This window comes from Ascaphus truei, chromosome 14 (genome assembly GCF_040206685.1).
Source record: "Ascaphus truei isolate aAscTru1 chromosome 14, aAscTru1.hap1, whole genome shotgun sequence".
NCBI classification, from domain to species: Eukaryota; Metazoa; Chordata; class Amphibia; order Anura; family Ascaphidae; genus Ascaphus; species Ascaphus truei.
The window spans coordinates 30,810,213-30,836,283 of NC_134496.1; the positions used below are offsets into that span (position 1 = coordinate 30,810,213).

The following is a 26,071-nucleotide window of genomic DNA, read 5'->3' on the forward strand; positions in this document are numbered from 1 at the left end:
AAAGTGACAAAAACCCTCCACAGCAAAGCATATAGCAAATGTAAATATACTGTATGCTCATTTGTGTGTGTGTGTGTATGTGTGTGTGTGTGTATATATATATATATATATATATAAATATATATATATATATATATATATATATATATATCCATAGCCTCCATCTCTGTCTTTCTCTTCCTCTCCCCCTCTCTTCTCTTCCCACTCTCTCTATCTCCCTGCTTCCCTTACTATTCTCTCTATTTACCTCTTCTAGTTTGCCCATGCTGTCAGTCGCTGTATTGTGCTCAGCACATCAAACACACTGTTATTATAATATGTGACGGGGGAGAGAGCCGAGACACCGTTCTCGAGCTCAGCAGCAGAGGCTGGACTGCTGGAGTAACCCAGCTGCTGCAGGCCCAGCTTCTCTGCTGCTCTGCGTCTTCGCCGGAAGTTCGGCCTGGCACCGGAAATTCGGCCTGGCAGAAAGTCGGCCTGGCAGAAAGTCGGGCCTGCATCTGTGTGCGGGTCCTGAGGTCCGAGTCCCACTCCCAAGGTAAGTGTCCACTATATAGTATAGTGTGTGTACATTGTGGAGATATTGTGTGTGAGCTTGTGGGGGTATTATGTGTGTAGGGTGGTTTGTGGGGGTATTGGGTGTGATGGGGGGAGCATTGGGTGTGGCCAGTGGGGGGGGGGGGGGGATTGAGTAGGGGGTTAAGTGAGAGAATGTGGGGCATTGAGTTATAGTGCAGGGGTGTGTGTGTGTTTTGTAAGATGATGGGGGGGGAAAGAGTGCATAAACTGTAGTCCTGGATCCAGGGAATGTTGTTGACGGCCTTGTATATGACACTTGTAATATTAAACAGAATCAAGTATCTGTATCTCTTCCCAAAACAGACTTATAGCAGCACACTGTTATATCTAGAAAAGTGCAACGGTGTATGTCTTCATTCAGTGCAACTGCAGTATGATATACCTTCAATGATTTTATTTTGAAATACCTTGTGTTTCACTTCTGCATACATACTATAGACACGTTTTGGGAATAATAAGGGGAGAACCTATAGCCTTAAAAAAAAAATATATATATATACACTGTATATATTCTCTTTCCTTGATTTCTGCTAAAGTCTTTCTATACATAAAGATAGTTTCTCTCTCACACCGTGGTTCCTTCTTTCTCTCTCACACCGTGGTTCCTTCTTTCTCTCACACACCGTGGTTCCTTTTTTCTCTGTTTCTCTATCTCTCTTTCTTTATCTCTCACCTCCACAACCCTCTTTCACTGTTTACTCTCTGTCCTTCTCTTTCTCCCCTCTATCCCTCTTTCCTTTCTCTCTGTCTTTTCTTCCTTCTCTTTCTAGTCTTACACCTCTCAGTGGGACATCATTAACATATACTATGGATGATTTGATTTATACCTTCTCTTTCTCTTCTATTTTTTTACATCCTGGATCTCCCAAATCTTTAAAAAAATAAATAAATTAACGTCTATCATTAAACACTCACACGCACTCAAAGTATAGATTAATACAATATTACAATTGTGTGTGTTAACTTATTTTACAGTATTTGTTGTACAAAGGTATATTAAAAGTTACATTTTATCCTAAATAACCATGTAATCAACATACTTATTACCAGTAAGTGTGCATCATATATAGGATCTCTTTCTACGTGCGGCACTATGCACACCACACATGTTTGGAAAACAACTCCTATGTTGCACCCACAACACTATCTACCTTGGGTTGAGCGAGAACAGTCCATCCATTTAAAATATTAAGTCTCAGGTTTTTTTTTCTCGCCTGATCGCCACTTCAGCTCACCGGACCGATTCTTGTCATATCAAAATTCCAGCCCCCGCCCCACTATTTAAGATATATACACCACTTCAATGGCAACGTTTCTATCAAAAGCTATTGATTTCAATGACTGGGAGAATGAATCGAAAAAGGTGTTTGCTCTAGAAACCAATATCAAAGAAAAAGTGGTGTCCAATAATATAATAATTTTTTTTTCAAAGCCTGGATAAAACGAACAGACAACCTCCCACCATAGTCAGGATTGTTATCAGTTTGCAAAAATATGTTAAATCCAACCTTATCCCAAGGGACTTAAGAATTAACCTGGTTCCATAACATCACATACTGGAAGAGGTTTTCCTAAAATCCTGGGACACAATTCTCTCACAATTCTCAACAAACCTTATGGAGCTCAAACAAGTCAATACCAATTTGGAGACACTGAAGTTAGACATCAACAAATGGGATACATCTCCACATTTTATTGGTCACGAGACTCTAGTCCAAAAAAAATATAGACAGATTTGTCAAAGACCTCAAAGAAGGGAAATATTTTTTTTTCAAAAAGAACTGTAAGGACTATAAAGAGGGTCGAATATATAAATACTACTTTAGTCACCACTCAAATCGGACATTTAATCAAAGTGAGTGGGAAACATCAACTCCGAACAGGGCAATACAATTATAAGCAACAGTATAGGAAAAACACATCTGCCCCCAGTACCTCCTATAACCCAGACAGTTCCTTTTTTAGGTCAAAGGCACCAGTCACAGGTTACTTACAAAGAAGACACAAGACCAGAAGAGGGAATAGGAAGGGTATTAAGAGAACGGAAGTCACAAAGCTTCTGCCCACCGTGAGAGAGAGGAGGTTCCATTAAACTGCAACCGGAATAACGAAAAACTGTATCCTTAGTTTTAGTAACACTCCACTGACCAATATGCACACACAGATTCTCTCGAAGGGCCTATCCTTTATACCCACCGCAAACTTTAACCTCTTTGACATAGTCACGGATGTCAATCTGTTTTCATGCAAAATGCCCCTGCACAAACATTTCTCTAAAAGGAGCAAATATATGCTAATGAACAGGGGTAAGAATGACTCGGATGCCCAAGATCTTGCAAACTTGGAAATACTATAGGCCCTATCAAAAATCAGTGAGAGAACCCCAGGTAACGGTCCCAAACATGACTTTAGGTCCCAAAGCCTATACACACCAAACATGGAGGCTTGTGCAAATGTCACCACTTTTGTCAACTTGGTTACTAATGATTTACAAGATCTAACCCTTAAGAAAAAACATAACAACATCTCAAAAGAAGAACAGAGAGCACTAAATGAATTAATAGACATGCAAAATGTCACCATTAAGCCATCTGATAAAGGGGGCAATATTGTTCTTTTAAAACAGATAACTATATCGCTGAAAATCTAAGTGCTTCATGACAAAAAATGTTACAGTTCTCTCAAGAGACCCCACCCACTAAGATGTTTTCTGCACAACTAAACACCATTCTGCAAAAGGCCTAGAAAGCTAAGTCATTTTTAAACAAGAACATGACTTTATGCTTGTCAAGGATTCCACACTGGCCACTTTTTATAGTACCCCAAAAAAACATAAGAACCCCACCAAACCGCGAGGTAGACCAATAGTGTTTGGAAACGGCAGCCTTACGGAAAAGAACAACATGTATGTGGAAAAGGTCCTTTGAGACTTTGTCACATCAATACCATCATATGTTAGAGACACCAAAGATGTCTTGAAACAACCAGATGGGGTCACCATTGACACAACTACACTGTTGGTCAGCTTTGACGTTGAATCACTATATACTAGCATTCAGTAAAATGTTGGGATTATAGCAGTTAAACACATTCTGTCATCCAGAAGTGCTCAGTACAATAGACATAATGAATTCATTATTGAATTATGTTTATCCTCACACATGATTACTTTATTTTCAATAAAAAAAATTATCACCAAATCCAAAGCACAGCCATGGACATCCCTTGTGCTCCCACCTATGCCAATCTCTATCTGGGCTGGTGGGAGGAGCTACGTGTGTTCTCGGAGGCCATGCATCAGTACACGCAACACATTGATATGTGGATCTGCTATATCGATGTCATTCTGTTCTTCTGGAAGGGAAACAAACAAGAACTCCAAACCTTTACTCAACTCTTAAACTCAAACAATCCCAACCTAAAATTGAATACAGACGTCAGTGATACATCCATCAATTTTTTGGACTTTACCAAATCCTTGGAGGGGCACTACAAAACAACATGTACAGAAAAAGAATGGCTGCAAATAGTTATCTGAGTGCTGACAGTCATCACCCATAACCATTAATTAGTTGTATACAAACTGGCCAGTTCCTACACATATTGAGAAACTCTACTGACCCCTGTGGTTTTAAAATACAGGCAGAAATATTAAAGAAAAACTTTCAGGTAAGAGGTTACTCATCAACACAAATTAAGAAAGCATGTAACAGAGCAATTAATACCCCTAGGCAACTATTGCTCCATAATAAAGTACATACGAATTCAACAAAACAAATAAGATGCTTTGCAACATTCAACAGGCAGGCAGAAGACATTGAGAAAATATTACAAACGCATTGGAATGTTTTACTCGATGATGTGGATCTAAAGGATGTACAGTACTCAACACTTGCCCCAGTATTGTGTGGCGGTGATTTTAGAATCTCAAGGACCTCCTGGTCCACAGCCACTTTTCAAAAGGCATCAGACAACTGGCTAGACAAAGAATATAAGGGCTGTTATAAGTGCCATACATGTAAGCCTGTGACTTCATCATTCTAGTAAGAGTTTTACCAACTCAAGCATTTCATAAATTGTAAAACCGAAGGAGTGAGACCCATAGACAATTTCGCCAGCGGGTCTTGGAGCATGTGGGCTCTATACATAATGAGGGTTAACCATTGCGTTTTAAGTTATGGTGGGTGAAAAAGGCAACAAGAACCCTCCACCGTATTGCATATAGCAAATAAAAAGATCACTTGTGAGCACATTCACATGTCTTAGGCAGGTCTGCAACCCTGCCTTTCATCCCTTGCTGCAGTGGAAGCACTGTATGCTGGGGATAATGGTGAAAGGCAGGGTTGCAGACCTGCCCAAGACATGTGAATTTGCTCACAAGTGATCTTTATATTTGCTATATATAGATATATATATATATATAGATAGATATCTATACTATAATTGTAAGTTGGATTCCGTCTGTTTCTTTGTATGTCAGAAGCATAGAAATCTCAGAAACGGCACCACGTAGCACCACGAAACTTTCACTGGACATTCTGCTGCAAATTTGTAGGTAAACGCAACTATTTTGAGCTTCCAATGTCATTCACCTCCCAAATTATGGACTTTCTATGTTTCACTCGGCTGTACAGCAAATCTGTTAGAGCAGGGATAGGGGGCGGGGGGGGGGGAAATGTGCCAGTGGGGGGGAGGGGGGAGATGTGCCAGCGGGGGGAGGGGGGGAGATGTGCCAGCGGAGGGGAGGATGGGGGAGATGTGTCAGCAGGGGGGAGAGATGTGCCAGCAGGGGGGGAGAGGTGGAACATGTGTCGGCAGAAGGGGGGGACATGTGCCGGCAGGGGGGGGGACATGTGCTGGCAGCGGGGGGAGAGGTACCAATGGGGATGACGGTGTTGGCGCTCCTGTGACATGCTGTTGGTGCGGGAAAAGGAGGAGCGCTGCTGCAGCAGCTCAGTGGTGAGGAGCCAGGGCCGGTATGACGGGGATTCAAGACAGGGGTATTTACATCGCTTGACGTCAGCTGCGCCGGCCTGGGTGTGATGGGCAGGAGGCAGGCGGGAGACCTGTGACCGGCGCGCAGCAGAGTGAGGAGGGGGAGGGAATCAAAGTGTGGTGCAGGCACAGGGGGCGGGACACCAGTGTGCTGCAGGTACAGGGAGGAACATCACAGTGTGGTGCGGGTATAGGGGGGACATCACAGTGTAGTGCAGGTACATGGGGGGACACATCACAGTGTGGTGCAGGTACAGGGAGGAACATCACAGTGTGGTGCAGGTATAGGGGGGACATCACAGTGTAGTGCAGGTACATGGGGGGACACATCACAGTGTGGTGCAGGTACAGTGTGGTGCCGGTACAGGGGGGTACATCACAGTGTTGTGCAGGTACAGGGGGGACACATCACAGTGTGGTGCAGGTACAGTGGGGGACACATCACAGTGTGGTGCAGGTACAGGGGGGGCATGTCCTTGCCTGGGTCGGAGCTGTGTGTGTGTGTCTCTGTGTCACTGTGTGTGTGTGTGATGTGAGGGGGAGATGTGCCAGCGGGGGGAGGGGGGACATGTTCCAGCGGGGGGAGATGTACCAGCGGGGCGGGGGGGAGGGGACATGTATTCAATATTACAATATATATTTCTTCTCCCATACTGTATAGTAGTGGGGTGCCTGTTTTCACCTGTAGTGTTTTTTACATGGCCGCTAATCTTTTTACCGGTCTGTTATATTCCTAAAAAAATTGCCCTATCCTAAATTAATATGGCTTCTAAGACCCTCTAAATGGCTTTTGTAGATATCAGAGAACCTTCTCTGAGACAATGAAGATAATACTTTTTCTGAAAAGATCCCTTGTTGTGTGCTAGTCAGTGGGCAACAAACTTTCTCTTATGCTTTTTGTCTGGCCCGAATGAATATCCCTCGATTAAAAAAAACCCTTTCCAGCAGAAGTTGCTCAGTAGTAAGAACAGTGCCTTGGATGAACCCAGTTTGAACCCCAGTAATAGTTCTGACCTTGAGAAAGTCACCTCTCCTCCATGTGCCAAAGTTAGAATGTAAGCGCTTCAGAACAGAGTCACTGTGACTGCATAATTCTATGTAAGGAAAATGGAATTACTATCTTATTCTTGGTAATTCTTTTGTTAATTTAGCTGAGGGATTTCGGAACATTTCTGGCAGAAATTCCAAATAAAAGCACTCATATTCTCAAAAAAACAAATTCCTAAATAAATAAAAAAAGAAAGGGAGGTGCAAAATGTATTAAGGCTGTTCGGGCAGGGAGGGGTGGGGGGCAAAAGGCAGGGGAGGGCAGGGGGCAAAGGGGGGAGGGGAGGGCAGGGGGAGGGAGGGCAAAGGGCAGGGGGCAAAGGGCATGTGGGTAGGGGGGGCAGGGTGCAAAGGGCAGGGGGGGCAGGGGGCAAAGGGCTGGGGGGGCAGGGGGCAAAGGGCTGGGGGAGGGAGGGCAGGGGGCAAAGGCCAGGGGGCAAAGGGCAGGGGGAGGGAGGGCAGGGGGCAAAGGGCAGGGGGAGGGAGGGCAGTGGGCAATGGGAAGGGGAAGGGAGGGCAGGGGGCAAGGGGCAGAGGGGTAGGGAGGGTAGGGGGGGTAGGGAGGGTAGGGAGGGTAGGGGGGGTAGGGAGGGTGGGGGGGGCAAAGGGCAGGGGGAGTCAGGGACGCGGTAAATAACCCATTCCCCTGCGTGTACTCACCTTGTACACGGCTGCGCTCCTCTTCCTCCGGGTCACGGCCGCCCTCCTCCACCTCGGGCTCCTCCGCGGCGAGGCTGACACGCTCCGGTGAGGACGTGCTGTGCCTCTCGCAGGGAGAGGTGGAGACAGCCGGAGGAGTGCCCTCGGGGACGGGGAGCGGCCTGTGTGAGGGGAGAGCCGCAGAGAGCGTGCTGAGTGTGTGTGTGGGGGGGGGGGGGGGGTGAGTGGGGGGGTGAGCGAGGGGGGGTGGGTTGAGCGGGGGATGAGTGGGTGAGGGAGAGCGCCGGGTGAGGGAGTGGCCTATGGGTGGCCGCGCTCCTCTTCCTCCAGGTCCCGGCCGCCCTCCTCCTCCACCTCGGGCTCCTCCGCGGCGAGGCTGACATGCTCCGGTGAGGAGGTGCTGTGCCTCTCGCAGGGAGAGGCTGAGACAGCCGGAGGAGCGCCCTCGGGGACGGGGAGCGGCCTGTGTGAGGGGAGAGCCGCAGAGAGCGTGCTGAGTGTGTGTGTGTGGGGGGGGAGTCAGCGGGGGGGGGGTGGTTGAGCGGGGGGTGAGCGGGTGAGGGAGAGCGCCGGGTGAGGAAGTGGCCTATGGGTGGTGAGAGCCGCGGGGAGCGCTCTCGGGGATGGTCAGTTGGGGGAGCGGTCTATGTGAGGGGAGAGCCGCAGAGAGCGAGGGGGGGTGGTGTGTGTGTGTGTTTTGGGCCGTCACTCCGCCTCAGGCCAATGAGAGGTGTGCGGGGGCGGGCGGCCCAAGGGACCAATGAGATTTCCCCTAGGGACACAAGCCATGCAGACAAACATACAGTGCTTTCACAAATATATAGTATATATATATATATATATATATATATATATATATAATCAAAAAATAAATAGATGATACCGTTCTGTGGCTAACGAAATGCTTTTATTTGTGCGAGCTTTCGAGATACACTGATCTCTTCTTCCGGCGATGTTACAATGAATGAAGCAAGGATAACTTAAAAACAGTGTCTCTTGGAATGTTATCTGTGCTTGTCCTTCCCCTGGTGTGGATGTGTTTTATGGCTAGAGGTGTCAAAGGGTAACTGAAAGCAAGTGAAGAAAGAGTGTGTATGTGTATCAGTGTGAATAAAAATGAATGGAGAGCCCACAGTATAAACAGTGCTTTACACAAGGTGTGTGTGGAGTGAGAGGGATATAAATGGTGTGGGTGGGTGTGGAAATGTGAGAGTTTGTAGCACAACTAAAAGTGTGTGTGGATACTATGTGGTCCCTATTGGTGTATATGGATGGAAAAATAAGGAGTATTAGTATGTGTGAGAGACACCATTTATATCCCTCTCACTCCACACACACCTTGTGTAAAGCATTGTTTATACTGTGGGCTCTCCATTCATTTTTATTCACACTGATACACATACACACTCTTTCTTCACTTGCTTTCAGTTACCCTTTGACACCTCTAGCCATAAAACACATCCACACCAGGGGAAGGACAAGCACAGATAACATTCCAAGAGACACTGTTTTTAAGTTATCCTTGCTTCATTCATTGTAACATCGCCGGAAGAAGAGATCAGTGTATCTCGAAAGCTCGCACAAATAAAAGCATTTCGTTAGCCACAGAACGGTATCATCTATTTATTTTTTGATTATTGAAGCTCGGCTAACACGGTACTGATACCTCTACATGTGTATATATATATATATGTGTATATATATATATATATATATATATATATACATTGTTCGACAAACCTATACATTTGCTCGCCCCGGGCGAGTGGATTTAACATTGTGGCGAGCTCCTATTGGCCCAAGCATTTTGTTCGGCGAGTAGATTTTTTGGTGATTTGTCAACCACTGTGTGTGTATATATATATATATATATATATATATATATATATATATATATATATATATATATATATATATATATATATATATATATATATATATATATATATATATATAAAAAATTTATTTAAATTAGACTGTGCCTCCAGATGCTTAGCAGTATGTGCACATCTAACACCCTAATCTGTGATTTATAATAAACTTAAATGGTGTTAATATATTAAACAACTCAATGTGGAAAAGAATACACATGATTACCAATCAACAATGCACATTGATAATTAGAATGAACCAATAACTCAGTAACTATAGATGAATAACTGGGATATAACTAGTACCAAAACAATAATGCTTTTGAGGCTAGTAAGTGTGTCAATAATAAAAAATATATAAATGAAATGTCCAAGAAAATATATACAAAAAAACATAAAAAATCCGGTATCCCCAGGATGCTGGTAGCCTTCTTCACGGGTACAACAACCTCCCTTCACACGACCTGAATAGAGGGGGGAGTGGGAAATATATATATATACTGTATATTACACACACACACACACACACACACACACACACACGACCCAGAGCAGCTACCATGACCAGGAAATCTAGGAGTCAGACTGTAAGAAAAAATGCAGCACGACGGAGGTAAGTATCAAAAAACGTGTATGTTATGTGTCCATACGTTTTGGTCCTCGCAGGGACTTTAGTCTGGGTGTAATCGAGTTTAAATGTTTATTTTCTCAATTAAACTGCTATATAATTATTAAACACTAAATACTTAGTGGTCGATCCGTGCATCTGAAGAAAACAGCACCAGGATTATCAAGCAAGTTTCATATTCTTTTTTTTAAATTAATCTATTTGGTTTTTAGGGGGGGGGGTCTGTGCTGGTTTTTGCCCCAATTTTACAGCTGGGAGACTTTGATAAATAAACTCATTTATCTTTCTGTTTTCACTTCTTACTGGCTGTTGAAGGGATTAGCAATAGCACATAAAACTAATTATTAAAATAGTTAAAAGTGCCTTTTTATGCATTAAAAAGGACTACTTTAAACCCCAAAAGGCTTCTTGCAAATCTATTTATACAAACTATTTTAAAAGTGTCATATCGGTTTCTTTGACACTTCAATGACACTGCTTCATCAAACAGCAATTACATCCAGAAATCTTCAAAATGAAGTTTTTAACACATTTTCCTGCTGTTTTATTTTTCTTATTCTACGCGTGTATGATGTTCAGGTCGCTGAAAGGTGAAACCATTCACAAAGATTTTGGGATGCAAAAAAGAGGGGAGACGAGAGAGACAGATCAACATATTTAGAAAGTCGAAAGGGGAGACGAAAAGCATTTGAAGTTTGCTTCTTGATCCAGTTGGAAAAAAAAAAGGGGGGGTGTTGTATCTCTCAAAAGGAAAATCGAAATGATTTAAAACAGGGACAATACTGAGAAAACATAAAAGGAAAGATGATTTCTGCTTAAAACATTTAAGGAGAACAATTTCATTTTGGTAGATACTCAGAAGGTCGCTAATTTGTACCTTATAACATGACATTGGGTAAATAGGGAACACACATTATTTTTCTTCTTAACGGGGATCCTCAATGCTAACGAGATGCAAAAATGTGTGTTGGCAAAATGAGCATCGTATCGTTACCTGGATAAGCGTGGATTATCGTAGCGTTTAGACGCGTAAAAAAAATGCACTGCACGTGCGCATTGGGAAAGAGTGTTATTAGCGAATGTCACTGTGGGATGCATTTTGTATAAGCGAGCCCTAGAGCATGTAACAATTTCAAATAAATACGCTTGACCAAGTGCAAACCTTCAGTAATTTTTTTACTTCTACAAAGTAGAGTAAAAATTTTACTTCTACAAAGTCACCATCCTTCTACCACCACTGCTGGGGCTTCTCCTGCCGCTAGGACAGGCAGACTAAGAAAACACAAGTTCAATGAGGAGCATCTTGGGATTTTACTAGAAGGTGTGGTGACTAACCATTCAAAATTAATTGGGGCTCTTTGCCGGAAGACCAGCACTACTGAAAGGCAGCACATTTTGGGACATGTTTTGCTCCCAGTTGTGGCAAATGATAAGAAACTTGGTAATCCTTTTCTTCTCTTAAATTTAATTAAATCTTTTGTTTGGGAGTTTTACGCTTCCTCCAATCTGGCAGAACCACTTCCAGATTTGCAATGCAGAACTAAGGACCAAACCCAGACTGATAAGTCCAAAAAGCTGTCTCTGAGCAGGTCCACTGACTGTAGGGCCCTCAGATCCTTTCTCCCACTGCGGATCACTGTCCCCAAATCACTCCCCTCCCACCCCACTTCCACCTTGCAATGCAATGGGACTCAGGGAAAAGAATGCTGCGACGTTCGAAATGCATTAGATGGGTCTTTTGTCACATTAAAGTGCCCTTTTAATCATTTTTTTGTCCTGGGTTCTTCTTGCTCCGTTTGTGCTGGTGCGCTTTTTGGTCTCCCTTTTCCCTGTATTGCATTGAGTAGCTGCACAGCCTGCCTGCCTGCCCTACCAGGATGTGAGTACTTGTATATTTTTCAGGGGAACCTGCCAATGAGACTGATGGTGAGTGGGTTGCACCACACACCACCTGTCTTCAGGAGGATAGTACCCATTATATGACACAATAGGTACTATATCAATTGTTAGTACCCTGGTACAGTGGTCTGGCTTATTATCATTTTGAGATATACCTGCATTTGAGCGCTTCAGCTATTTTCCATAATGCAATGGGACTACCTGTGAGGATCGGTCTTAGGCCCCACCCCGTGATGTGCCCCGTGAAGCCACTGGTGATGCGCCTCACGCGGACACGATTTTGCGTAGGCGCTGTTCTCCTGTTGTCAGGCACAAGGACCCAACCAGGAGTTAACACTGACAGCAGGATAACCATCTCATCTACTTCACCTGCGGTGCTTACTCCGCCTCCTGACAATTGAGTGGGTGGATGGCAGCACTCACAGCCATACAACTAAGCGTGGATTGGTTCTGCTGTCAAAAGACAATCATCACAGTCGGCCTTGTGCCTTTCCCCTGATTGGCTTACAGTCCTTTATATGCTCACCGATCCCTGCTCCAAATCGGCTGTGCACAGTAGTCCTAACCTGCGACGAAATGCTTCCCAATTCTGCTAACCTTGTCTTGACTCCTAGTATCCTCGACCACGGCTTGTTCCTGGACCCCTGCCTTTTCTTATCCATGACCACGGCTTGTACCTGGACTCCCACCTTCTCTACAACTCGACCTCGGCTATGCACATCAGCTATTCTACATCTCCAATCCTAGACCATGGCGAGTATTGGCACTATCCTACTTCTACTCTGAACCGGCCACACGACTACAGATCTGCACACCGGAAACAGTCTCGGGGCTGCAGGTTGGTGTATTCTGAATCCCCACTTCGCGGTTCTGTCCTGTTTGTGGAGAGCACCCGTTACAGTGTAAGGAATCGGGGAACTCCTCTCACACAGAAGGTTCCCCCCCTTACCTCCCGCTGTCCCGGTAGCACGCCGCCGAAGCCCTGCCTGCCCCTTTTGCCTCCGCTTCCCGTCCGTCATACTAACGTGCGCGAGCACATGCTGGGGGTCTCCTGAATTCGCACAGGGTGAGGCTCCGCCTCCCGCTCGTTCTGCCCGTCCCCTCCCCGCGTGTGCACCGCTCACATGCCGTGCGGCAAGATGATCAGCTGGTCTCTCTGCCCCCTGCATCTAACGCCCAATCTCTGCCTCCGTAGAGGTTGCGCCTCCATTCCGCCCCGCAGCCCTATTCGTCCAGCCCTGCTATTTAGTTCCTGCTCTCTCCTCCACACTTTGCTGAGTTCTATGGTTCCCTTGCATTCCCACTACTCTTCCTTGCCTTGTGCCTTAACCTCTTGTGGCCTTCTCTCCTGTGTACCGACCCGGTTTGGTCTTATGACCCTTCTCTGGAATTCGACCCCGGCTACCTCTTGACCATCCGCTGCCCTCCAATCCTTGGCTTTCGGACACTGACCATTCTCCTGGCTCCAACCTCGGCACTCGGACTCATACTTCTCTCCTGGTTCCAACCCCGGGCCTCGGCATTCGGACTCATACCTCTCTTCTGGCTCCACCCTACGACCCGGCAAGTATTCTTCTAACCCACTTTCTCCAACCCAGACCTGGCACTACAGATTATCCACCTCCCGGGCCTGGCCCTGTTGCCGTGGGTGCGTGGTGCCATACCTTCCCACCTCAGTACCGGGGTCCGTCCTTGTTTGTGGTGAACGCAGGCATTACATACAGTATGCTCAGCCGCACAAACATGGACCCCACTGAGGTGGGTCGAGTTTTGAACATGCACACTAGCATGTTCGAGAAATTAGAAAAATATATTGACCAAAATAGCAAACGTATGGAGCTACTCCAATTGAAGTTAAATCCATCACAGATCAGGCACAGCATACCTTAAATATGTTCCCTCAGCAGCAGCGACCCCAGAACCTATTCCTATAACCACAGCGTCAGAACCGCAACTTCCTGCACCCAATCGCTACAGCGGTGATCCTCTTGGCTATCGCGGGTTCCTTAACCAATGCTTTATACAATTTGAAATGACTCCGTCCTGTTTTGTATCACAGCGATCTAAGGTGGCATATATTGTATCTTTGTTAATTGATGACGCTTTGGCATGGGCTTCACCCATTTGGGAACAAAGACCGGACCTCGCTAGCGAAATAGTATGACTCACCAAGGAGTATTCGACAGGCCCGGATGCAAGGTAACTGCTGCTTCCTCGCTTCTACTGTCACTCCTGATGAAGCCATGATTGAGCGAAACGCGTAGAGTGGGTGGTCCTATCTTTGAGAACGGAAGCGAGTTGAGGAAGTAGGCTACAGATCACCAGCTCATTCACAGAAGCCGAGTGAGTGACGTCATTTTCGGGGGACAGAGCGCGAGGCAGCAAGCGGTCACCATCGGCTTGCTGAGAACTGACCCAGGATTTCTATCCGAGACCGGATGAACGTCCAGAGAAGGCAGGGTGGTGAGCAGTGTGATGCGCAGTCTTCTCTTAACACTTGCGAGTGTGACGTGCCTTTTTAATATTGCTTCTTTGTAAGTGCGTTTTTTATATTATTTCATATAAACTTTTAATATCGTTGTGACAGGGTGAATGAACTTCACCAGCCATATGCCTGGAAAACCTATGTTTAGGCTTGCAGTGCAGCAGTGACGAGGTTAAGTTGAGAAGGGCTGCTTAATTAGTCTGACCCCAGCTGCATAATCAAGGTGTTAAAACCCCAGGCTGTACACACATGCAGGAGAGCTGGTGAGGAGACAGGACTGAAAATGCTGAAGAGATTACTGCTCTAAGGTCTGTGTTGCAAAGTACATGTGTGATGAACTGTCTGTCTCCTGCATACTAAAGAGAAGCTATTTTGTTCTGCATACTAAAGAGAAGCTATTTTGTTCTGTCTGCTAAAAAGAAGCTATTTTGTTTTGTCTGCTGAAGAAGAAGCTATTTTCTTTTGTTTGCTGATGAGAAGCTATTTGTTTTTGGTGTGCTGTATGTTTTAAGGCTCAAATAAGCCTTATCCAAAGGACCCGCGTGTGTGGTTGCATGTACCCTGCAACATATGGTGTCAAGAAGTGCCGGGATTTTGAAAGGCCCCTGCAGTTAAAGGGCCACACACACGAATGAAAAAAATGGAAGAACTTTTTTAAGAGTTTCTGTGCGAGCAGACCAGACAGCAGGGACAGTTAATGCAGGAGCAGGCCCGGCTACAAGCAGAGAGAGATGAAAGACTATTGCAGCAGCAAACCCAGCTCCTAACCCAGCTGCAGGCAGCACAGGAGGAGCGGATGGCCAAGCTGCCGACCCAATTCCAGGGGTCTGCCAGTCCTGAACTTGCAAACAAACCCCCGGTACTCCTGAGGAAAATAGCTCCAAACGAGGATCCAGAGGCTTTATTACTGACATTTGAAAGGGTTGTCGAAGCTCAGGGCTGGGCTGCAGATCGCTGGGCAACTGCTTTGGCCCCGCTCCTCATAGGAGAAGCCCAGGCCTCATATCAGGACCTCCCTGCAGATCAGGCAATGGACTACCGACAAGTGAAAGCCGCCATACTAGATCGCTTAGGTCTGACCCCAGAGACCTACCGGCAGCAGTTCCGGAACATGAAGTACACCGCTAAGATGAGACTCGCTCAGCGGTTATTGGACTTGTGTACGCACTGGATACAACCCGAGGAGTGCACTGAGGCAATTCGTGAGCAGGTGGTTTTGGAACAATTCCTACAGATAATACTCCCTTCCGCACCCTCGTGGGTAAAACACCACGCTGCTGAAACCCTAGCTTTGGCGGTCCGACTCGTTGAGAACTTCCTTGGGGCTGAGGAGCAGGCGAGTGTCCTGGACCCAACGGATCCGACGCCACCGGCACCTGTGGACGCCCAAAGAGGGAGGTCGGATCAACGGGGAACCTGAGGCCCGTCCACGCGCAACCGCCAAGTCCAAGGGAAGGAGCAGTCGTTCCAGCAAGGGCGGAGTCCAAATGCTGGTCCCCACCGAGACCCTCATCTACTTCCTGATGTCGGCTCGATGAGAGGAGCTTCCGAGGACGTCGCCCACAGGATCCACCAGATGCCTGCTCTCCAGTGTCCGGTCCAGCAGAGCGCTATCCACGGCCCGCTCCTACGAGGGAACACTCTCCATGTTCCGCTTGCGGAGAACAAGTCCACCGGCATGTGGACTGTTCACGAATGGATTGTTCATTCGGCAGGACCGTCGCCTCGGCCTCCACTGGAGAAAACTACAAGCCCTGGCTACTTCCAGCCCAGGTTGGGGGAAACAAACATCCAGGCCCTTGTAGATTCGGGCTCTGGGAAAACTCTGGTCTTCCAGGGACTGTTACCGCCTAACGTGTGTTCTTTTGACTCTCCATGGAGCATAGAATGTATACATGGCGATGTAAGACGGTATCCGATGGCCAAAATCCGGTTACATGTAAAGGGTTAGGAGGCCTACCTCGAAGTAGGAGTCGCTCCTTGGCTCCCTGCCCCGTTGTGCTCGGCCGGGACTGGCCTTTCTTTTCGGACCTAATGGCCCCAGTCTCTCACGAGGAGGCTTATTCTGTGGCTCAGGAGAACCCTGGCAAACTGTTCCCCTTCTCGGCAGACCTTTTCCCCAGCCGACACCGGGTTCCAAAGACTCGAAAGTAAAGACGCTCCGACAAACAGGACTGGTTGCAGAAATCTGGGTCTCAAGGTGACCATTCTAGTAGCCAGAGGTCACAAGTGATGGCTGGGGATGGCCAGAGGGAGGGAGATATGGGCCCTGGAGATTTACCAGACCTATACCTTCCTGACTTTCGCCAGATGCAAAGGGAAGATCCATTCCTTGCTAGACAGTATGACAAGGTGGTAAAAATTGATGGGCAGATTTTAGATGCACAGGGGGTGATAGTATTCCCCCATTTTGAATTATCAAATGATATCCTGTATAGGGTGAATAGGCAGACACAAACAGGGGAGGTCACCAGACAGATATTGGTTGCCAAAGCGTTTGTTAAATCTGTGTTCACTCTAGCCCATACTGGCCCTTGGGGTGGTCACCTGGGCAGGGATAAAACATTGGACCGTATTTCGTCCCGATTCTATTGGCCAGGGATGCATAGTGATATTGCTAAGTTATGTGCGGCATGTCCGGAGTGCCAGCTAGTCCGAAGGGACAAAAAGCAGCCCCTTTGGTTCCTCTACCCTTGGTGCCAGTTCCCTTTGAAAGGATTGGGGTAGACTTGGTAGGACCTCTAGAACCTTCTGCGAAAGGACACAGGTTTATTCTTGTAATAGTTGACTATGCAACAAGGTATCCTGAGGCGTTCCCCCTGAGAATAGCAACGGCGAAACAAGTAGCCAACAAGTTGTTGGAGCTGTTCTCACGGGTTGGACTTCCCCAGGTTATGTTGACAAACCAAGGTACAAATTTTATGGCAAAACTGATGCAGGATGTCTTAAATTACTAGAGGTCAAGTCGGTTCGGACATCGGTCTACCATCCATAGACTGACGGATTGGTGGAAAGATTTAACCGAGCTCTAAAAGGGATGCTGAGGAAATTTGTAGATTAAGAGACGAGAGCCTGGGATGAACTTCTCCCTTTTCTGCTGTTTGCAGTGCGGGAAGTTCCCCAGGCCCCCACGAGATTCTCTCCATTTGAACTGCTGTATGGCCGACAACCCCGGGGTATCCTAGACCTTCTAAAGGAGTCCAGGGAGGAACAGCGGTCCCCTTCTAAGAATACCCTGCAATATGTACTAGACCTTAGGAAATGCCTAGATGTGGTCGGCCATTTTGCTAGGTAGCATCTTAGATCAGCCCAGGACAGCCAGGAGAGACATTACAATCAGAATGCTCGCATGAGAGTGTTTCACCCGGGAGACCAGGTAATGTTGTTGTTACCCAGTTGTGAGAGCAAACTCCTAGCCAAATGGCAGGGCCCATTCGAAGTACTCCGCCGCACGGGTGATGTGGATTACGAGATCGCTCAACCAGGGTCCAGGAAGGGTAGACAAATTTACCATGTGAATTTGCTGAAACCCTGGAAGATACAGCGGTCTCTATTCATCCACCCGGTGGAGGAGGAAACGGATTTGGGTCCTCAGCCCCCACGGGAGAACATTGTGGGTGACGATAAAATCCCAATGGGTAGACAGTTGTCCTCTGAACAAAAAGGAAATAATTACACAATTCCATGATGTTAGAAATAATTACACAATTCCATGATGTTTTTTCTGATTTGCCAGGGCAAACTAATTTAATTTCACATCTGATCGAGACAGCACCTGGGGTAAAAGTACGTTCCCGTCCTTATAGGTTGCCTGAGAGTCGTAGGGCCCTGGTAGAGAAGGAGGTACAAGAAATGTTACACTTAGGAGTGATTGAGGAATCATGCAATGAGCGGTGTAGTCCACTAGTTATGGTCCCTAAACCCGATGGGAAGGTAAGATTTTGTGTGGACCTCCGAAAGGTCAATCCGGTATCCAAGTTTGACGCATATCCGATGCCAAGGGTGGATGAGTTAATTGACGCCCTTGGTAACGCGGAATATATATCCACGCTGGACTTAACAAAAGGGTACTGGCAAATACCCTTAGAGGAAAAGTCCAAGTGCAAAACAGCCTTTGCCACTCCCATGGGTTTATACCAGTTTGTGACAATGCCATTTGGACTGCATGGAGCCCCAGCCACATTTCAGAGACTCATGGATAAGGTGCTGAGGCCCCATAGGGCTTATGCCGCAGCCTAACTAGATGACATTGTCATTTATAGTAAACACTGGCGGGCCCATCTAAATAGGCTGAAAGTGGTCCTCAAATCTCTAAGAGAAGCAGGGCTCCCATCCAACCCTAAGAAATGTGCCTTAGGTAAGGCAGAAACCAAATACTTAGGGTATGCAGTGGGAGGTGGAAAAGTAAGGCCACTAGCCGACAAGGTAGTTGCCCTGAAAGAAGTTCCGACCCCCCCAAACAAAAACGCAGGTACGCTCTCTGCTGGGTTTAGCAGGGTACTACCGGCGGTTCATCCCCAACTACTCGGAAGTTGCAGCCCCATTAACGGACCTCACAAAAAAGTGTGCCCCTACACAAGTGGTATAGTCAAGGGAGTGTCGGAGAGCCTTTGAGGACATAAAAAGGTGTCTATCAGAGGGTCCCGTCCTTAGGAGCCCAGACTTCAACAGGCCTTTTGTAGTGCAAACCGATGCATCAGAGATAGGGCTAGGGGCAGTGTTGTCACAACAGTTTGAGGGAGTGGAACATCCGATACTTTTTCTGAGTAGGAAATTGTTCCCGAGGGAAAAAAACTACTCAGTGATTGAGAAGGAGTGCCTCACAGTAAAGTGGGCAATCGAGGCTTTGAGGCATTACCTGGCAGGAGTCCATTTTACTCTGGTGACGGACCATGCTCCATTAAAGTGGTCAAATAGCATGAAGGACTCCAATGCTAGATTGACCAGGTGGTATATGGCCCTCCAACCCTTCTCATTTGAGATTCAGCACAGGCCAGGAAAAGAAAATGCAAATACTGACTCCTTTTCTAGAGAAGGGGTGGAGGATCGGGCTTCAGCCGTGCGTGGCCCCAGCCACACACTAACAAGGGAGGAATGTGACAGGGTGAATGAACGTCACCAGCCATATGCCTGGAAAACCTATGTTTAGGCTTGCAGTGCAGCAGTGACGAGGTTAAGTTGAGAAGGGCTGCTTAATTAGTCTGACCCCAGATGCATAATCAAGGTGTTAAAACCCCAGCCTGTTCACACATGCAGGAGAGCTGGTGAGGAGACAGGAATGAAAATGCTGAAGAGATTACTGTTGTAACGTCTGTGTTGCAAAGTACATGTGTGATGATCTGTCTGTCTCCTGCATACTAAAGAGAAGCTATTTTGTTCTGCATACTAAAGAGAAGCTATTTTGTTCTGTCTGCTAAAAAGAAGATTTTTTGTTTTGTCTGCTGAAGAAGCTATTTTCTTTTGTTTGCTGATGAGAAGCTATTTGTTTTTGGTGTGCTGTATGTTTTAAGGCTCAAATAAATAAGCCTTATCCAAAGAACCCGCGAGTGTGGTTGCATGTACCCTGCAACAATCGTACTGATCTGTGCTATGGAGTTATCCCTTCTTTACTGAGGTACACCCATTTATCAACACCGGGAGTCACAGCCTGTCCTAAGTTCCTGATTACAGAGTATCACAGCACATGTGCCTGAATTTCACTTGCATCCTGTGAGTAGGCAAGATTTAGAGCCAAGATATTAGCCTGATAATTACCCACCTTTGCCATTCATCTGCACTTAGTTGGTTGTTGTCGTTTCTCCTTTCTTTTATGCTCCCCCTGGACTGTGAGAACATATTCTGACGTTTTTGGACCTGTGGAGACAGGCCCTGCCAGAGGGTTGGAGAAGGGAGTTCCGACTTTTTATTGATTTTGTATTTACACATATAATATATATATATTTTATTCACTTTGTTGTTTTTTTACAACTTAAATATCACTTTAAGAACAGTGAGCACTCTTTGTTATTTTGCGCCTTATTTGACCACCTTCACTTGTATATTGTATACCTAGATGACATACTAATCTTCTCCAACACCGTACAGGAACATTCGGGACATGTAACACAGGAACTTCAAAGACTACAGGAGAATCAGTTATTCGCGAAATTAGAGAAATGTCAATTTCATCAGACCAGGACTTCCTGGACTTGCCATGGACCCAGCCAAAGTAAAACCTATTTTGGATTGGCATCGCCCCATGAGTCTAAAAGCTGTACAATGGTTTTTAGCATTCGCCAATTAGTACCCTAGGTTCATTCAAAATTTCTCGTCCGTCGTAGCTCCCATTACGGCATTGATGCAGAAAGGAGCTGATCCTTCACTATGGTCTACAGAGACTATTCAGGCATTTGAAAGGTTTAAAACAGCCTTTGTTTCAGTTCCTGTTCTGGTGCATCCTGATCCTGGATTACCATTCACCCTTGAGGTGGACGCTTCGGACGTCGGGGCAGGAGCAGTATTGTCCCAAAGGAAGGATTCTAAGACCAAGCTACATACATGTGCTTTTTTCTCTAAAAACATTCTCGGCAGCCGAACAAAATTATGACGTAGGCAACCGTGAACTTTTGGCCATCAAAATGGCATTATAGGAATGGAGACATTTGCTCGAGGGTATCAAAAATCCAGTTACCATCCTAACAGACCACAAGAACCTCCTATATATCGAGGGCGCTCGTCGTTTAGTTTAAGACAAGCGCGGCGGTCATTATTTTTCTCTCAGTTTAATTTTGTTATTTCTTTTATACCAGGTTCTAAGAATTTGAAGGCAGACGCCCTTTCTCGCCAATTTCTGGTAGAGGACAAAACTGAGGACGGAGAAGAAACCATACTTCCCCATCTCGTATAATCTCCACTGCAACGTTCGATTCCTTTGAAGACATCGTGCAAGGTCAGTCTAATATTCCAGAGGGTCTCGAGTTTCCGGAAGGACGCCTATTCACTGCACCATCATACTGTATATCGAAGGAAGGTACTGGATTGGGGTCACTGCTCCAAATGCTCCGGACATCCAGGTACAAGAAGCACTGTCGATCTTCCGGAATGGACTTTTTGGTGGCGAGGTAAAAGATTTTATCACAGCATGTCCAATATGTGCTCAAAATAAAACTACCGTAATAGGCCCACAGGTTTGCTGCGATCACTTCTGATTCCAGATCGGCCATGGACCCACATATCTATGGATTTCATTGTAGAGTTACCAGTATCCAAATGTATGAACACAATCCTGGTGGTTGTGGACCGGTTTTCGAAACAAGCAAATTTCATTCCCTTTATGGGACTAGCTAATGCCTTCAAATTATCGGAGATATTCATTAAATAACTATTTCGATTTCATGGAGTTCCCCAAGTTATTGTATGAGATCAGGGGTACCAATTTATCTCCAAATTCTAGCCGTCCTTTTGTCAGCAATTGGGAGTATCTCTTCACTTCTCTTCCGCTTATCATTCACAGACGAATGGCCGGACGGAACGGACAAATCAGTCACTGGAACAATTCATCCGATGTTTCATTTCAGACACTCAGGACAACTGGACAGAGCTCTTGCCTTGGGCCAATTCTCACACAATAATCTGTGAAGTGAGTCAGCACAGGAATCGTCATTCTTTACTAATTATGGGTTTCATCCTTCATCTCTTCCTGCTACAGGACCCAGATCCGGGGTTCCTGCAGTGGATAGCAGGATTCAACAACTGCAGGAGTCATGGGAGAGAATTCGTGAGAACCTAAGAATAGCAGTGACTATGCAGAAAAAACAGGCAGATCGACATCGACGTGAAACACCAGCATACAATTCGGGTGAAAGGGTATGGCTGTCCACCAAAAATATTCGACTAAAGGCACCCACAGCAAAAATGGCACCTAGATACATTGGTCCATTTACCATCATTGAGAAGGTCAATCCGGTGGCCTACCGGCTACACTTTGCCAGTATCTATGAGAATTCTATCAGTTTTTCACACTTCTCTTCTCAAACATTTGTACTGGATTCTTTGTCTCCTGCTTCAGTATTCCCTCCTTAACCAGTCCTAGTAGAAGGACAACAGAAATTTGAGGTTCAGACCGTCCTGGATTCCAGGGTGACCAGAGGGAAGCTCCAGTACCTGGTCCACTGTAGGGGTTTCAGTCCTGAAGAGCGTTCCTGGATCGCCAGAGACCAACTACACGCTCCTAGGGTGGTCCGGGCCTCCCACCGGAGGTATCCCTTCAAGCCATCCTTGAAGGGCTCAGAAGTTGCTTCTGACGGGGGAGGGATACTCTGAGGATTGGTTTTAGGCCCCGACCGTGTGACGTGCCCCGTGATGCCACTGGTGATGCGCCTCATGTTGACAGGATTTTGCGTAGGTGGCGTTCTACTGTTGTCAGGCAAAAGGACCCAACCAGGAGTTAACACTGACAGCAGGATAACCATCTCATCTACTTCACCTGCGGTGCTTACTCCGCCTCCTGACAGTTGAGTGGGTGGATGGCAATCAGCGTTCACAGCCGTACAACTCAGCGTGGATTGGTTCTGCTATCAAATGACAATCATCACAGTCAGCCTTGTGCCTTTCCCCTGATTGGCTTGCAGTCCTTTATATGCTTACCGATCCCTGCTCCAAATCGGCTGAGCATAGTAGTCCTAACCTGCGACGAAGTGCTACCCCGAATCACCCAGCTTCCCGTGTCCTGCTTTGTCTTGTGGAATTCTGCTAACCTTGTCTTGTCTCCTACTATCCTTGACCTCGGCTTGTACCTGGACCCCTGCCTTCTCTACACCTCGACCTCGGCTACGCACATCGACTATTCTACATCTCCAATCCTAGACCACGGTGAGTATCAACACTATCCTACTTCTTCTACCCTGACCCGGCCACACGACTACGGATCTGCACACGGCTGCCGGTTGGTGTATTCTGAATCCCCACCTCAGCCTCGCGGTTCTGTCCTGTTTGTGGCGAGCACCCGTTACTCTAATGTAGTCAGTCCGAAGTAGTTTTATGACCAGTTAAATTTGGAATTATTGGTAGCGGTTATAGGAACAGTTACGGGAAGAATTATAGAGAGAGCTTAAAGGAGCAGTTAAGGGAGGAGTTAGATGGAGCAGTTACGGGAGGGGTATAGGAGCAGTTAGGGGAAGAGTTATAAGGAGCAGTTATAGGAGCAGTGGCAATACATCACTATCACATGTAAAAAGTATCCACAAATAGGACATATTACTGGGACATTTCATACAGAGCAGGGATATATACATTAAATATAGTAAGTAGACCTTGGTTCAAAGGAATCCTTGCCTGAAGAGTTTACAACATACAGTACAGTAAGTGATTTGGGTGGCTTACAAAGAGATCAGTAGTTTACGTAAGTGTGTTGGCTCATATAGTTTAGATAAGAGGGTGATTAAATGTGTCTTGAAAGGATTGTGTATTTAAGCTTCCGGAGGTGGAGAGAAGTAATTATTGAGGAGCAGGGAGTTCTGGGGGAATGGAACAGCGAGTGAGAGAGGCATGAGAGAGCAGTAGAGACAAGAGGGACAGAGAGGAGACCGCCTCGAGCGGGCAAACAGGATTGACAGGGGGCACATGCCCTGTTTAACAAGGTGAGAAGCAGGTTAACGCACATTTAACCTTCACTCAGCTTTGTGGAAGATAACTCCTTTAGTGCTAGTACTCTGCCTTACTGACACTGGTAGGGTTAAGGCACTGTTAACTGAATTATACAGTTTCTCGTCATATTAAGTGGTGTAGAGGGAGACTGAAGCAGAGGTGCAAGTGGTGGCAGCAATAGGAGGGGAATTTTACAGGTAATGTAGAATTTATTAGGAATGGGATTTTAGTGCGAGAAAGAAAATATTACAGGGCTGCAATACTATACCAAAAAAAAGAAAATATGATTACAACATAAAAGGAGCTAAAAAGATTGAGAGATTTTAATCATGGTGTCGTATAAATACATTTTCCCGTCAGAAAACAAAAAACTGTCCTTTTTAAAAAAAAACATTTTTTGTGAAATTGCATTTGTCTTCACGCTCAACTTTTTAAGCCCACAGGGGTCTCTGTGTGCATTGAGTTTCTCAAATAATACACTGTTTGTCATTGCGTGTGAAGATAAAACAATAGGAATTTGATAAGAAGAAAAACTGCATCCGAGACAAATAGCTTTAAAGTGTGTGATAATGTATGTATTGTCTGAAATGGCGAAATCTTTCATGATCGGTGCTGTTTCTTAGGATAACAAGCACAACAATGACAATATGCCGTTTTTGTTTCAAATAATCTATTTTTAGTGAAATGAATCTCGGGATGTAAGACACAAAGTCCCAGGTAAACTAAGCTGCATCAAGCTATTTAACATGACGTTAGCCTAAATTAACGTCATATTAAGAGTAACACTTATCCACTAAAGTGAATAATGTGACATTAACACATTTAAATAGCGCAGCCTTCATTTTTACGGGCGTTAGTGATAATGATATGCAGAAGGGGCGCTTCCTCTGACAATCGTATATTCACTAAACTCCGTTACTGTTGATGCAGGGAAAATGTTACGTTACTTAGTTCATACCTAAACTTGGCGTAACTACAGATGCAGCCACCATTATCCGATCACTTGCCTGGGTAAAAACTAAGGCCGTGCGTATAGTGCCCGCGACAAAAACAAATGCATTGCCGCCACTGCGTGCGCTTATAGTAAGCGCAACGGCGACGTAGCGTCGCGAATTTTGGTAGCTGGCAATATTTGATTTTTCAAGGGCTGTCGCCTTAAGTGACAGCCCATGAACCAATCAAATGCCAGTATGCCTGCAATGCCGCCGCAAAGCGACATATAACTTTCGCTAGCAGCGACGTCGCCCGTCGCGGGCACTTATTCACGTGGCCTAAGGCATTTCACAGTAAATGCCTCAACATTTCTGTGAGATTCTGCTGCCAGACTAATGGCCCATTGGATTAACAAAGCAGTTTGAATGGGACTGCAGGGACCCTCGCTGTGTTAATCCGATGGGCCATTAGTCTGGCTGCAGACATCTAACAGTAATGTTGCAGTTTATTGGGCGATTGCCCCAGATTTACCAAGGCAAGTTATCGGATACTGGTGGCTGCATCTGTAACACTCCTACTATAAAAAAGTGCGTGCTCAGGGTCTCGATGGGAGGAATGCTAAGACATATTTAATGTCACGTTATTGGCAGATAACATTGATATCCTACACTGACGAGACACGCAATGACCGTTATGTTTGCATATAATTTAGCTATGTGGATATGCATTAACCTCAGGGAACATAATGTCCGATCTTGTCCTGTTTTAGGTCATGTCACAGGTTCTGGTCCAACGGAGCTAGGCCAAAGACAGCTCAAAACTATAATAACAGAAAAAGGCATATTGATAAACATTTGAAAATTTCGAGAACTAGTTATAAGTTAGGGTCAAGGACAGGGCTGCCAACGGTATAATGAACAGGGCAACTTTCTCAGGCCAGGCAAATACTGGAAGACGATTGTCCTCCTGCTGGGACCTCGTCTCTGAGTGGGTCCTGAAAGCTCCGGACTCTCCTCCAGTTGGGTGCTCCTTGGTCTGGGCTCTCCTCCATTTGGGTTCTCCTTTGACTGGACTCTCCTGTACTTCCCCCCTCCCCCTGTTCAACAATCTGGGTGTTGTAAAGCTGTTGGCGGGCCTGGGAAAGGCTAAAAACTAAAGCTACCCAATGTTAATTATGAGAATAATACAAATAAAGTATTCATTGGAATATAGAACATTTAATTAACATATTTATTTAAAACCTTATAAACACATTTTAAATGATCAATGTAATTTGGTGTTGCTTTTCTATGAATACAAGCGGATCAGCTACTTTTGTTTATCTGTTTAACTAATGACGCCTTTGTAATT

At 45.8% G+C, this 26,071-nt stretch overlaps 1 long non-coding RNA gene across 1 annotated transcript in view; it reads left to right on the forward strand.

Annotated features, from left to right (window-relative positions):
* Positions 1–455: 455 nt before the first annotated feature.
* The window catches only part of LOC142465393 (uncharacterized), a 196,493-nt gene continuing 170,877 nt past the window's right edge, over positions 456–26,071 (forward strand). Inside the window, exon 1 of the long non-coding RNA XR_012787865.1 lies at positions 456–538. This is a non-coding gene — a long non-coding RNA (uncharacterized LOC142465393). The remainder of the gene's footprint in view (positions 539–26,071) is intronic.